This window comes from Mesoplodon densirostris, chromosome 3, assembly GCF_025265405.1.
Source record: "Mesoplodon densirostris isolate mMesDen1 chromosome 3, mMesDen1 primary haplotype, whole genome shotgun sequence".
NCBI classification, from domain to species: domain Eukaryota; kingdom Metazoa; phylum Chordata; class Mammalia; order Artiodactyla; family Ziphiidae; genus Mesoplodon; species Mesoplodon densirostris.
Genome location: NC_082663.1, coordinates 164,814,008 through 164,827,412, shown reverse-complemented (window position 1 = coordinate 164,827,412; position 13,405 = coordinate 164,814,008). Strand labels below are relative to the sequence as shown.

The 13,405-nt window shown below is 37.6% G+C and overlaps 1 pseudogene; it reads right to left on the bottom strand.

The window, feature by feature from the left end:
• Positions 1-11,680: 11,680 nt before the first annotated feature.
• LOC132485936 (COMM domain-containing protein 2-like) lies at positions 11,681-12,278 on the bottom strand (annotated as a pseudogene).
• Positions 12,279-13,405: the final 1,127 nt, after the last annotated feature.

Genomic DNA, 13,405 nt, shown 5'->3' with positions numbered 1-13,405 from the left:
AGGTGAAATGGCATCTTAAAAATAATAATGTCTGCTCTTCCATATGAAGTTAATTTGCCTTTTTGCAAAATAAAACTTTTTCTGTTTCCTGAACCCTACCCACACCCCTACCAAAAATGTCTTCTGTAAAGTCTATAAATGCTTTGGGCGATTGAGTTAGCTTCTGATGGAATTCAGAAAAAGAGTCAAGTTCCATGACCGGGCACAGTACAATTTCAAGGGGTGATGCAGCAGCCTGGGAGATAGAGGAGGCCCCCACTTCCAGGGGCTCACCGAAGCTTGGGCAGGGTTTGTACCTTGGAATTAGTGGATTTTAGGCAATTTAACCTGGATCTAAGGGGACAAGGAAAACTCAAATGACATCTGGAACGCCAGTAGAAACAGCACTCCACTGGCTGGAATTGGGTGGGGACCAGCACCCTGCCAGGAGAGCCTCCCTCCTGCTCCAACAGCAGCCTGTAAGTCACCACATAGACCATCAGATTCCACAGATTTAGGACTTCTCTCTTACTGATGAACAAACTGAGAAGGACACTCCCTAAGAGGCTGCAAACTAGATTTTGTTTAATTTTGCCCTGACCAGTGTTTTATAACACCAAGTCACTAGTATTTAAAATGGGGGGATTTTGCATCCTAAAGGTCAGGATTTCCTGCTTGTCTTGAAAATCTGAAAAACTGTGCTGTCTTCCAGCAGAACAACACTTCACCAGAGCTGGGGCTCACCATCCATTGTGCGTGGGGCATGAAATTTCCAGAGTGACATGGTCCCGGCTCTGCCTGATTCATCCATTTACTGCCTGATCAAGCGGTGGATTGGAAGCTCCTGAGAGAGCACACAACAGAGTGTCAATGCAGACCTGAGCTCAAACCTCCGGCTCCCCTTTTCAGAGCTTTACTGTATCATAGAGATCAGAGACCCGCACCAAAGTTTGTCTTACCAATGTATTCCGGTGTCTGGTACAGTTCTTGGCACGTCAGAAGAACTCAATGCATATTTCTTAACTCATGGATAGATGGATGGAGGGATGGATGGATGAAAGCTCATAGTGGCCAATGAGCAGAAGGAGGTATACCCCATTTCTCCTCCTACCATTACCACCATCACCAAACAGCCTCACACACAGGCAAGTGTCTCTGTTGACTTCGCCCCTGCAAGACACAGCTGCTTTATCACGGCCTGAAGCTCCCTACTAGGGAAGAAATGCACCACCCCTTCTTCTTAAGTATCAACTGTTCCAGTCAGTTCCCAGGGTCATGCTTCTCAGACTGGGGACCTGAAGAGGACAAGCCAACCCAAACCAAAAGCAGGGGTGTGGACAACTCAGAGTCTTCAAAAGATGATGGGGCCCAAGGAATCAGATGCTGAGTCATCCTGATAAACCCCAGATCCCAAGGCATAGCCCTGTGCAGCTTAGCCGTTGGCTGGATGGCATTTTAAGCCTTAATTATTATTCTGTTTTATACTTGCAGCCTCAGAGCCTTGCTAGTAAAGTGCTTTCAAATGTTTGGGAAGTCAGTTGCATTCAAGTTTATCCTCTTACTGTTTGGTTGACAGGAACTATTTGTAAACGGAGCACCCTGCCAGTTACCAGCATTTATTTGCAGTTATATCACGAATGTTTTTCAAACTTGTGTTTATCTATAATTTGACACATCAAGAGGACTTTTGCTCTTGGCCCGAGCTCCTGCCAAGGCAAATGGTGATGTGTTAATGTTACTTTCATCAGAACTTCACACACCTAATGGCTGGCTCTCATATCTCCCTGGCATCAGGGTTACCCAAACTGATGTTAAGAGAGCAACTGAACACATATGTGACAAACAGGAGAGCCCAAGTAAGAGAAAAGGGGGTGGCATGGGGGGCAAGCTCTGCTTGGAGTAATGTTTTAAATAAAGGGCTGTTTTCAGAGAAGCTGGCTCTGACATCCACAAAGGCAGTTTGGCAAAAGACCTAGTTACTGTCTCATCCACCTCCTTACTGATTATGATGATTGCTCTCTGCTTTGTTGTTAAACTCAGAGGAGGATATGTCGGCACCTGAAAGGCATCTGTTTCACTCAGCTTGCTTACCCACCATTTCAGTTAAGTCCTGGGAAATCCTACCTTGGCCGATTTGTGGAGAAAAGCTCTCCATAGGAAAGATAAATGCTTTTTGTGATGGATCCTGAAAATCATAGTACTTCATAGCTGGAAGGAGACCCTCAGAGATGATCTAGTCCAAAACCCAGCTTATCTAATTCATGTATTCATTCAACAAATATTTGCCAAGCTCCTTCCACATGCCAGGTACTATTCAACTCGATGGGGAAATATTGAGAACAAAACAGACAAGGCTCCTTTTTTATGGAGCAAGCAAACAAACAGCATAATTTCAGGGAGTCTTAGTTTCTATGAAGAAGACAAAAATAGGATAATGTGATAAAGAGTGATTGGAGAAGTGGTTCTTTCAACAGGCAGAGCTGGAGAGGAGGCAATACTGGAGCTGAGATTAAGTGACAAGAAACTGGCCAAGCAAAGATCTTTGGGAAGGCAGACAGAGGAAAGTGCGGGTGCACAGGCTCTGGGAGAGAACAAGTTTTGCATGCCAGAGAACAGAAAGCTGCCTATGAAACGGAAGCTTACAAGGTGAAGTTGGGGAGGAGCAGGGACCAGGTCAGGTAGGGGCCTGGGAATGATGATGAGGCAAGAAGAGTAAAGGGACTGACTGAGTGTCTGTCATATAGTACAGGTCTCTCCCCCAGACTCAGAATTTTTTACCTAACTCATGTAGTCCCTAAAACAAAAGCCACCATCCTTTCTCTCATTATATTTTCCCACCAGATATGTGCCCTAGGAGACATAGGATATGGAAAAATATGTCTTGGCACAAGACAGAGAGATTAATATTAATTAATATGTCACTCACATAATGAAAATCACTTGATTAAAATGATCTCTCAGCCTGAGATGTTTTATGTGCTTGTTTCTCCATATGTCTTTTTTTTTTTTTAGGAGAAGAAAATCTCTATTTCCAGCATTTCCCAAAATTCACCAATTTGTGAGTCATCTTTGGAGCTCATGCCATATCCATGTCCCATCTTTACTATTTTCTACTTAATATTTTTGTTTAAGCTGACTTACTGTTTTATAATTTTTCCTCCTGCCCCAATCAATAACATTCATAAAATTATCAGGTTGATGTGCTAATTTTTTATTTTATTACATATAAAATAATTATATATTTAAAGTTTAAGAGTTCTGACTTTTGTACCACCTAAAATCATACCCTATGGGTAAAATTTTTAGGGGAAAAACCCCAATCCTGTGTCCAACAGGGGCATGGTGTCTCAGAAGGTTAGGGATATAAGCATTCTCTCTCTGTTTCTACCTTTTATTTTTGTTCCTGACATAAACATTTATGCCAACGTTCAATTGCTGCTCTTATCTCAATGATAGAATATACAAAATCTCCAGAATGCCTTATTTCTGAAAAACATAGGATTCCTAAATGAGAATAAGTAACATAACCACCAACTCTCTTGGAAAGTGCCACCCACTTTCAGGTGGTGGCTGTAGAAGAACAGGGGAGAAGACAGGCATCCCCTCTGGAAAGCCCTATCAAGTGGCAGAGGCACATGCATGCCACAGACCCAGCAGAGGAAAACGTATCCACAGGCAATATTTGCCAAAACCAAGCTCATTTTAAAAATCATTACTTAAATCTTTATTTTAAAAAAATTTACATAAGTAAAGAGAATAGTATAGTGACCACTCATGCACCCATCACCCACTTTCAAGAATTATCAACTGACGGCCAACCTTGTTTCCTCTATGCTCACACTCATTGCTTCCTCCCCAGTGGATTATTGTAAGGCAAGTCACAGACGTTGTTTTATTTTATCTGTAAATATTTCAGTATGTGCCTTTAAAAGAAGTCTGATTTTGACTATAATCACAATAGTCTGATTTTGACTATAATCACAATACTAGTATCACACTTAACAAAATTAATAATTCTTTAAATATCATAAAATGGCTAGTGTTCAAAACATATTTTTTTAGAGTTGTTTTGTTCAAATCAGGATCCAAACAAGATCCACATAATCCATCTGATTGGTATATTTCATAAGTCATTTTAAATCAATAACACTTCCCCCCACCCAACTTCCCCTTGCCTTTTTCTTGCAACTTTTTTTAGTGAAAGAAACCAGACCATTGTCCTAAAGAATTTCCCGTATTCTGGACCTTTTGTGGTTGCATCCTTGGACTGTGTGTAACATAGTCCTCTGTTCTCCAGTTGTCCTACAAATTGGTGTTTAACTCTACAGCTGCTCTGTCCAAAACAGCAGCCACTCACCACGTGCCTGTTGAGCACCTGAAATGTGGTTAGTCTGAATGCAGATGTTCTGTAAGTGTAAAATACACACCAGATTCCAAAAACAGTCCAAAAATGTAAAATATTTCATTAATAATGTTTATATTGATTATATGTTGAAATAACAGCACCTTGTTTATATTGGGGCTGAATAAAATATATTATTAAATTAATTTCTACCTGTTCCTTTTTATTTATTAATGTGGCAACTAGAAAAATTTTAATCACATATGTTGCTTACATAGTTCACATAGTTACATAGTTCATAGATCTTTCAGTGAGAATATTTCATATACTACAAGGAGGTACATAGAAAGACTGGTTACCTCTCTTTTTCTGTGGTAAGAATGATCAGTGTAGTCAGCCTGATCCATCCATTCTAAAATTACCTATCAGCCTCTCACCTAACAGTTTTAGCAGCAATTGATAACTATCATCTTAATGAGGGTTTCTTGCCCTCAGCACTATTAGCATTTTGGGCAAGATAATTATTTGTTGGGGCTGCCCTGTGCATTGTAGGATGTATAGCAGCATCCCTAGTCTCTGCCTGCTAGATGCCAATAGTATCTCTCCCTGCCTCCAGTTGTGACAATAAAAATGTCTCTAGATATTGCCAAATATGACCTGTGGGGCAAAATCACCTTCCCTACCATCCCACCTCCATCCCCAATTTGAAAATCACTGGTCTAGAGCCCTTATCTCAGTGGAGCCAAACACAAATTCAACCTTTTCAGTGAAGTCTTCCCCTAACACCATCTTCCTACAACCCCAAATCAACCCCTTCAACTCTGTATTTCCCTAGCACTCTGTGACATTCTAGTAGCATTTATTGCATTATTTTACAATTGTTTGGGTCTGTTCCCTTCCCTAGAATGTGAGCTCCTCAAGGGCAGCCTCCACACCTTTGTATTCGTACTGTCTGAAAGAGTATCTTAATGTAGGGCTCAATGGATGAAATGCCTAATCAAGGCAAGAGGCCAGAACCTCTGAGTTCCCTGATCCCACTAAGAAGAAAAGCATGACTGCCCATCTGATTGCTCAGGAACCATTTCTGAAGTTTGCCTATTAGAGGGCCCTTGTGTCGAATGTACTTTTGTGAGAAGAAGTTTGGAGTCAGACCTGTCATTATAATTGAGAATTTATTCATTCGTTCAAGAAACATACTGAGCACCAACTACTGGACATTTTTTCCCTCAAAATTAGAGATATGTGAAGAACAAGCCAGAAAAGGTACTCCCTGAAAAAGCTATATCCTAATGCTAGGGGGATGTGCCTGAGGTGTCAGTAAACAAATACACAAATAAATACATAGATAAACAAGATAATCTCAATTTGGGATTATAAGTGTATAAAGAAAATAAACAACATTATATGATAAAGAGTACAGAATGGGAAACAATTACTTGTAGATAGAGAAAGAATGAGATGGAGAAAGCCATGAACAAAACAGGGAAGGGCATTCCAGGCAGAAGAGCGAGCAAATGCCAGGACTCTGCAATAGAAAAGAGCTAGATGTGTTCAAATAACAGATTTCAGGTCAGGGCGACTGGAGCACACTGAGAGGGACATGTGGAACAAGACAGCTCAGAAGCATGGGCAGGACAGTGTAGACCATGGGCAAGTTTTGGACTTTAAGAATGAGAAGAAGGTGTTGAATAGCTTAGGAAATAGATTTGGGGACTTCCCTGGTAGCACAGTGGTTAAGAATCCACCTGCCAGTGTAGGATTTGAGCCCTGGTCCGGGAAGATCCCACATGCTGTGGAGCAACTAAGCCCGTGTGCCACAACTACTGAGCCTGGGCTCCAGAGCCCCCAAGCCAGAACTACTGAAGCCCGCGCACCTACAGCCCATGCTCCGCAACAAGAGAAGCCACCGCTATGAGAAGCCCGCGCACGGTTATGAAGAGTAGCTCCCGCTCGCTGCAACTAGAGAAAGCCCGTGCACAGTAGCGAAGACCCAATGCAGCCAAAAATAAAATTAATAAATAAATTTATTTTAAAAAAAAGAAAATAGATTTGAATTACACAATTTACATTTTAAAAAGAATAGCGTTATTGAGATATAATCCATGTACTATAAAATTCATCCTTTTTAAAGTGTACTGTTTAGTAGTTTTCTGTGTGTTCACAGAGTTGTGCAGCCATCACCACTATCTAATTTTAGAATATTTTCATTACCTCAAAAAGAAACCCCACTCCCCATTCTCTCTTAACCCCAGACCCTGGCAACTACTGATCTACCTTCTCTGTGGATTTGCCTATTCTATATATTTCACATAAATGAAAACATAATAAATATGTGGCCTTTTGTGTCTGGTTTCTTTCACTTAGCATAAAGTTTTCAGTGTTCATTTATGTTGTGGCATGTATCAGTACTTTGTTTCTTTTTATGGCTGAATAATACTGCATTCTATGGATATACTACTTTTATTTATCCATTCATCTGTTGATGGACACTTGGGTTGTTTTCATTTTTTGTCTATTATGAAAAGTGCTACTATAAACCTTCGTATAAAAGTTTTTGTGTGGACATTATTGTCATTTCTCTTGGGCATATGACTAAGAATGGAATTATTGAGTCCTGTGGTAACTCTATGCTTAACTTTTCAAGGAATTGCTGAACCATTTTTCCAAAATGACTAAACAGTTTTACAATCCCACCAGCAATATATGGTTCACCTCCACATCCTTGCCAACACCTGTCATTGTTTGTTTTTTTAGCCATCTGAGTGGAATAGAGGAGTATCTCGTGATTTTGATTTGCATTTTCATAATGACTAATGATTTGAGGATATTTCCAAGTACTTCTTGGACATTTTTACATCTCCTTTGAAAAAAATGCCCATTCAAACTTCTTGCCCATTTTTAATTGGGTTATCTGTCTTTTTATTTTTGAGTTGGAAGAGTTCTTTATATTTTCTAGATACAAATCTTTTATTGGATATATAATCTGCAAATATTTCTCCTCATTCTGGAAGTTGTCTTTTCACTTTCTTGATGGTATCCTTTGAAGCACAAAAGTTTTTAATTTTGATGAAGTCCTATATTTCCTTTTGTCTCTTGTGCTTTTGGTGTTATATCTAGTAAGGCCTTTGTCTAACCTAAGGTCACAAAGATTTACTCCTGTATTTTCTTGTAAGAGTTTTGTTTTAACTCTTACATTTAGGCCTATGATCCACTTGAATTAATTTTTGTATGTTGTGTGAGAAAAAGGTCCCACTTCATCTTTTGCATAAAGTTATCTAGTTGCCCCAACACCATTTGTTAAAAAGATTATTCTTTTCCCATTCAATGGTCTCGGCACCCTTATCAAAAATCAGTTGACAATAAATGTGAGAGGTTATTTATGGATTCTCAATTCTGTTCCATTACCTATATGTCAATCTTATGCCAGTACCACATGGTCTAGATTACTATACATTTGTAGTAAGTTTTGAAATTGAGAAGTGTGCATCTTCCAGTTTTGTTCTTTTCAAGATAATTTTGGTTATCCTGGTTCTCTTATACTTCCACAAGAATTTTAGGCTCAGCTTTTCAATTTCTGAAAGGAGGCCAACCGAAATTTTGGTAGAAATAGTGTTGAATCTGAAGATTAATTTGGGGAGTACTGCCATCGTTAAGTCTTTCAAACCAAGAAAATAGGATGATTTCTCTTTTATTTATGTCTTCTTCAATTTCTTTAGACAATGTTTTGTGCTTTTCACTATGTATGTTTTGCACATCTTTTGTTAAGATTATTCTTAACTATTTTATTCCTTTTGATGCTATTGGAATTTTAAACATTTCATTTTGGATTGTTCATTAGTGTATAGAAATACAATTGATTTTCATATACTGATCTCATACCTACAACCTTGCTGAATTCATTTACTAGTTCTACAGTGTGTGTGTCTTTTTTTTTCTTTTTTTTGCCTAATTGCCTTGGCTAGAATTCCTGTAACAGTGTTGAATAGAAGTGGAAAGAGTGGCATATTTCTCTTGTGCATTACCTTAGGGGTAAAGTTTTAAGTCTCTCACTATTAGGTATGATTTAGAAGTGTGTATTTTACAGATGTCCTTTATCAAGTTGAAGAAATTACCTTTGATTGCTACTTTGTTAGGTATTTTTATCACAAAGGGGTATACAGTATTTTGTCAATGGCTTTTTGGAGTCAACAGTATTACCATATGTTTTTTGTTATTTATTCCCTTAATATGATGTATTACATTGATTGACTTTACTGTGTTGATTCAATTTTGTATTTGCATTCTTGGGACAAGTCTCACTTGGTCATGGTTGTATAATCCTTTAAATATGTTGCTAGATTCAGCTTGCTAGTATTTTGTTAAGAATTTTTGCATTTATTTATATGGTCTGTGGTTTTCTTGTGATGCCTTTGTCTGGTTTTGGTATCAGAGTAATACTGGTTTCATAGAATATATTAGGCAGTGTTCCCTCTTGTTCTATTTTTTTCTAAGAGTTTGCAAAGGATTAGTATTCTTTTTTAGACATCTGGTAGATTTCAATAGTGAAGCCATCTGGGCCTGGGTTTCTCTTTGTGAGAGTTTTTTTTATTATTACTAATTCATTCTATTTACTTATTATAGGTCTGTTCAGATTGTCTATTTCTTCTTGAGTCAGTTTTGGTAGTTTGTGTCTTTCTAGGAATTTGTCCATTTTTCCTGTGTTATCTATTTTGTTAGCATACAATAATTCAAACTATTCCCTTATAATACTTTTTATTTCTGTAAGTTCAGTAGTGTTGTCCTCTCTTTCTCTCCTGAGTTGAGTAATTTGAGTCCTTCTTTTTTTTCTTGTTCAGTCTGGCTAAAAGTTTGTCAATTTTATTGATTTTTCAAAGAATCAACTTTTGGTTTCATGGAGTTTTTTTCTATTGTTTTCTAATGTTTTTTTCACTACCTTCCACACTCATCTGAATTATTTTCTTCCTTCTGCTAGCTTTGGGTTTAGTTTGCTGTATTTTTGTAGTTTCTCAAAGTGGCAGTTTAGGCTATTGATTTAAGATCTTTTTAAATATAAGAAATTACATGTAAAATTTCTATCTAAGCACTACTTTTGCTTTATCCCATAAGTTTTAGAATGCTCTGTTTTCATTTTCATTAATCTCAAAGTCTTTTCTTATTTCTCTTGTGATTTCTTCTCTGACCCATTGTCTATTTTAAGAGCATGTTGTATAATTTCCACATATTTGTGAATTCCCCAAATTTCCTTCTGTTATTTTTAATTTCAATCTATCATGGTTTGAGAACATACTTTATATGTTTTAAATCCTTCTAACATTTTTTTGGCTTGTTTTGTGGCTTAAAGTATGGTTTATCCTAGAGGATGCTTCATGTGTGCTTGAGAAGAATGTCTGTTCTACAGCTATTGAGTGTTCTATAAATATGTTAAGTGTCTAGTTGGCTTATAGTGTTATTCAAATCTTCTATTTCCTTTGATTTTCTATGTGGTTGTTCTAGCTATTATTGAATGTAGGGTATTGAAGTCTCCAATTATTATTGTTCAATTGTCTATTTCTCCTTGCACTTCTGTCAGTTTTTGCTTCATGTATTTTCAGCTCTGTTGTTAGGTGATATGTTTGTAATTTTTATGTCTTTTTCCTTATGGATTGACACCTTTGTCATTACAAAATCTCCTTCTCTGTTTCTATGACACTTCTTGTCTTAAAGTCTATTTTGTCTCATTTTAGGATAGTCGTCCCTCCCATCCCCAACCCCAGCTATCTTTGGTTATTCTTTGCATGATGTCTCTTTTTATATCATTTTTTCAATCTATTTATGTATTTGAAGCTAAATATGTCTCTTTTAGACAGAATACAATTGGACAATGTTTTATAAAATCCATTTGCCAATCTCTGCCTCTTGATTAGAGTGTTTAGTTCATTTTGCTATTTGTTTTCTATATGTTTTATATCTTTTTTGTTCCTCTAGTCCTCTGTTATTTCCTTCTTTTGTGTAAAATAGATATTTGCTAGTATACCATTTTAATTCCCTTGAGATACACACACACACGCATACACACACACACACACAACTTTGAGATTAATGAAAATGAAAACACAGCATCCCAAAATTTACAGGATGAAGTGAAAGCAGTACTCAGATAGAAATTTTACCTGTTAACTCCTTATATTAAAAAAGATCTTAAATCAATAGCCCAAACTGCCATTTGAGAAACTACAATATATATTTGTATATATATATATTTTTTCAACTTTATAAGGAAGAAGGGATATTTATTTGGAATGGTCTCTCTTTGCCCTCTTTGTACTTTATTCAAACAAAATTATTAAAATTATAATTTATAACCAGATAATTAAGAATTGATTACATTATGCCTGCATCCATTGTTTATAAATGTAAGTAACAGTGTGTCACTTTTTTTTTTTTAGCTGTGCCACGCAGCTTGTGGGATCATATTTTCCCCAACCAGGGACTGAACCTGGGCCCTGGCAATGAAAGTGCCAAGTCCTAACCACTGGACCGCCAGTGAATTTCTACTGTGTATCTCTCAGATGCTTTGGTTAACAGGAAAAAAAGCAGTCCTCGATAAAATGCAATATTTTCACACAAATTTGTGTACCATTTAAGTTTATTAGCCATGGCAACTTAAACTTAAGCAACATAGTAAGTACTTATTATATTCACATGCAAAGAAAAATGCATGAACTGCCTAAACGATATAGAATTAAAAAGAATTAACATTCACTTCCAACTGTTCTGTGGCTATTAACATCATGTGGTGCCTTTAAAGGTCAAAAACAATAAGCTGTCTAGAAATATTCAGAATAGTAATAGTATTACATCGTGAATTTTATTTTCAAATTTAGGTCAATAAGAAGGAAAATAATAAAGTTAAGTAGTCAAAAGAAGGATCTAAAAAAGTATAGTCATTTATATAAACAGAGGATTTGAACAGAACATATTCACTTCCAGTTGATTCAATCCTATTTACACATTTAAAATAGAAAATACATGTGTTTTTTTTTTTTTTTTTTTTTTTGGGCCATGCTGCGAGGCTTGCAGGATCTTAGTTCCCCAACCAGGGACTGAACCCCAGCCATCGCAGTGGAAGTGCTGAGTCCTAACCACTGGATCACCAGGGAATCCCCAAAATATATCTTAATTGTCAAGAAGCTGAAGACATTTAGCACCAGGAAAGGAACTTTACTTAGCCTTTGATCATGACCTCAATTTCTTGAGATAGGAAAAGAAATTTTATGAAATCTCTATGTATTTATCACTATCAAAAGAATTTTGAAAAGTAACTGCTACATATCATCAATTCACAAGCGATTCAAAGGGAAGAAAACCTTAAAACTGGGACTACTTGATATCGCGCACAGCTCTCCTATGGTGGTCTGTTTTCATCTCCTTCAAGGCTTGCTCCAGTTGCTGAACCAAATGGAGCAGGGTGGCTGGGTGTGTCTGCAGAACTTGGGTGTTATGATCTCCATTCTATTAAGGTGGAGCTTTATAGTCACTGTTGGTTTAATCTGTTGCCTGAGGCTTCTGCTTGCAAGCTGTACATCTAGTCACCATTCAAGGGCTGTGGTAACTGGGGAGGTCTGGTGCTGATTCACTCAGGATAGTTCTGATCTCCTTCCTGTTGCCCAGATAAAGCTGAAGCAACAGTTTGTTCAATTCTTCAGAGAATCACAGAACAAAAACAGTCTTGGAAATCCAGTTCACAAATCATAAGCTTTGAACTTTCAGTGAGGAGGTATATTAATTCTTCCACACCATGTTGGACAGTGTCACTACTCACGCTGAGCTTTCTCGCAGCGCCTTCGTAGATCTTGGGGTTCGAGCCTCACCTTGGGAACTCCACCACAATTCGCCCAAACTCAGAGACCACCATGCTGTCCACTTGAGGCAGGAAGGCCAGGTGCTCCTTGTGCTCCTCCGACAGGTCCAGTGGCATCTTCACCGGGCGGCCGATTTCATCCATATTTTTTTTAAGTTAGTCTTAGTGGTTGCCCTGGCATGTTATTTTTTAAATTAATTAATTGATTGATTAATTAATTTATTTATTTTTGGCTGTGTTGGGTCTTCGTTTCTGTGCGAGGGCTTTCTCTAGTTGCGGCGAGTGGGGGCCACTCTTCACTGCGGTGCGTGGGCCTCTCACTGTGGCGGCCTCTCTTGTTGTGGAGCACAGGCTCCAGACACGCAGGCTCAGTAGTTGTGGCTCATGGGCCTAGTTGCTCCGCAGCATGTGGGATCTTCCCAGACAAGGGCTCGAACCCGTGTCCCCTGCATTGGCAGGCAGATTCTCAACTACTGCACCACCAGGGAAGCCCTGCCCTGGCATCTTAACTTAAAACAATTTAGTTCAGATTAATACCAACTTATTTTCAATAGTATGTGAAAAAACTGCTCAAATAAATAAAATTCCTTTCCCCCTCTTCATGCTATTATTGCCATACAAATTACATGTTTACACATTATAAGCGCATCAATAGTTTTATAATTATTGCTTTATGCAGTGTTTTTAAAATCTGATAATAGAAAAAAGTTACAAGCAAAAATACATTTATACCTTCTTTTATATAATATTTATCTGTGTAAATGGTAACTATGTAGTTACCATTACTGGTGCTCTCTAAATCTTGTGAATTCAGTTTACTGTCTAGTGTCCTTTTATTTCAGCCTGAAGGACTTCCTTTAGTATTTCTTGTAGGGCAGGTCTGCTAGTAATAAATTCTCTGTTTTTATTTTTCTGAGAATTACTTAATTTCTCCTTTGTTACTGAAGGATAATTTTCTGGTCACAGAATTCCTAATAGATAGTCTTTGTTTTGGCACGTTGAATATGTCATCTCACTGCTTTCTGGCCTCCAAAATTCTGAAGAGAAATCAGTTTTAATTATTACTGAAGATCCCTAGAACATGATTGGTTGTTTTTCTCTTGCTACTTTCAAGATTTTCTCTTTGCCTTTCAACAGTTTCACTATGATATATTTAGGTGTATATCTCTTTGAGGTTTTCGTACTTGGATTCATTGAGCATCTTGAATATGTAGATTAATGGTTTTCACCAAATTTGAGATTTT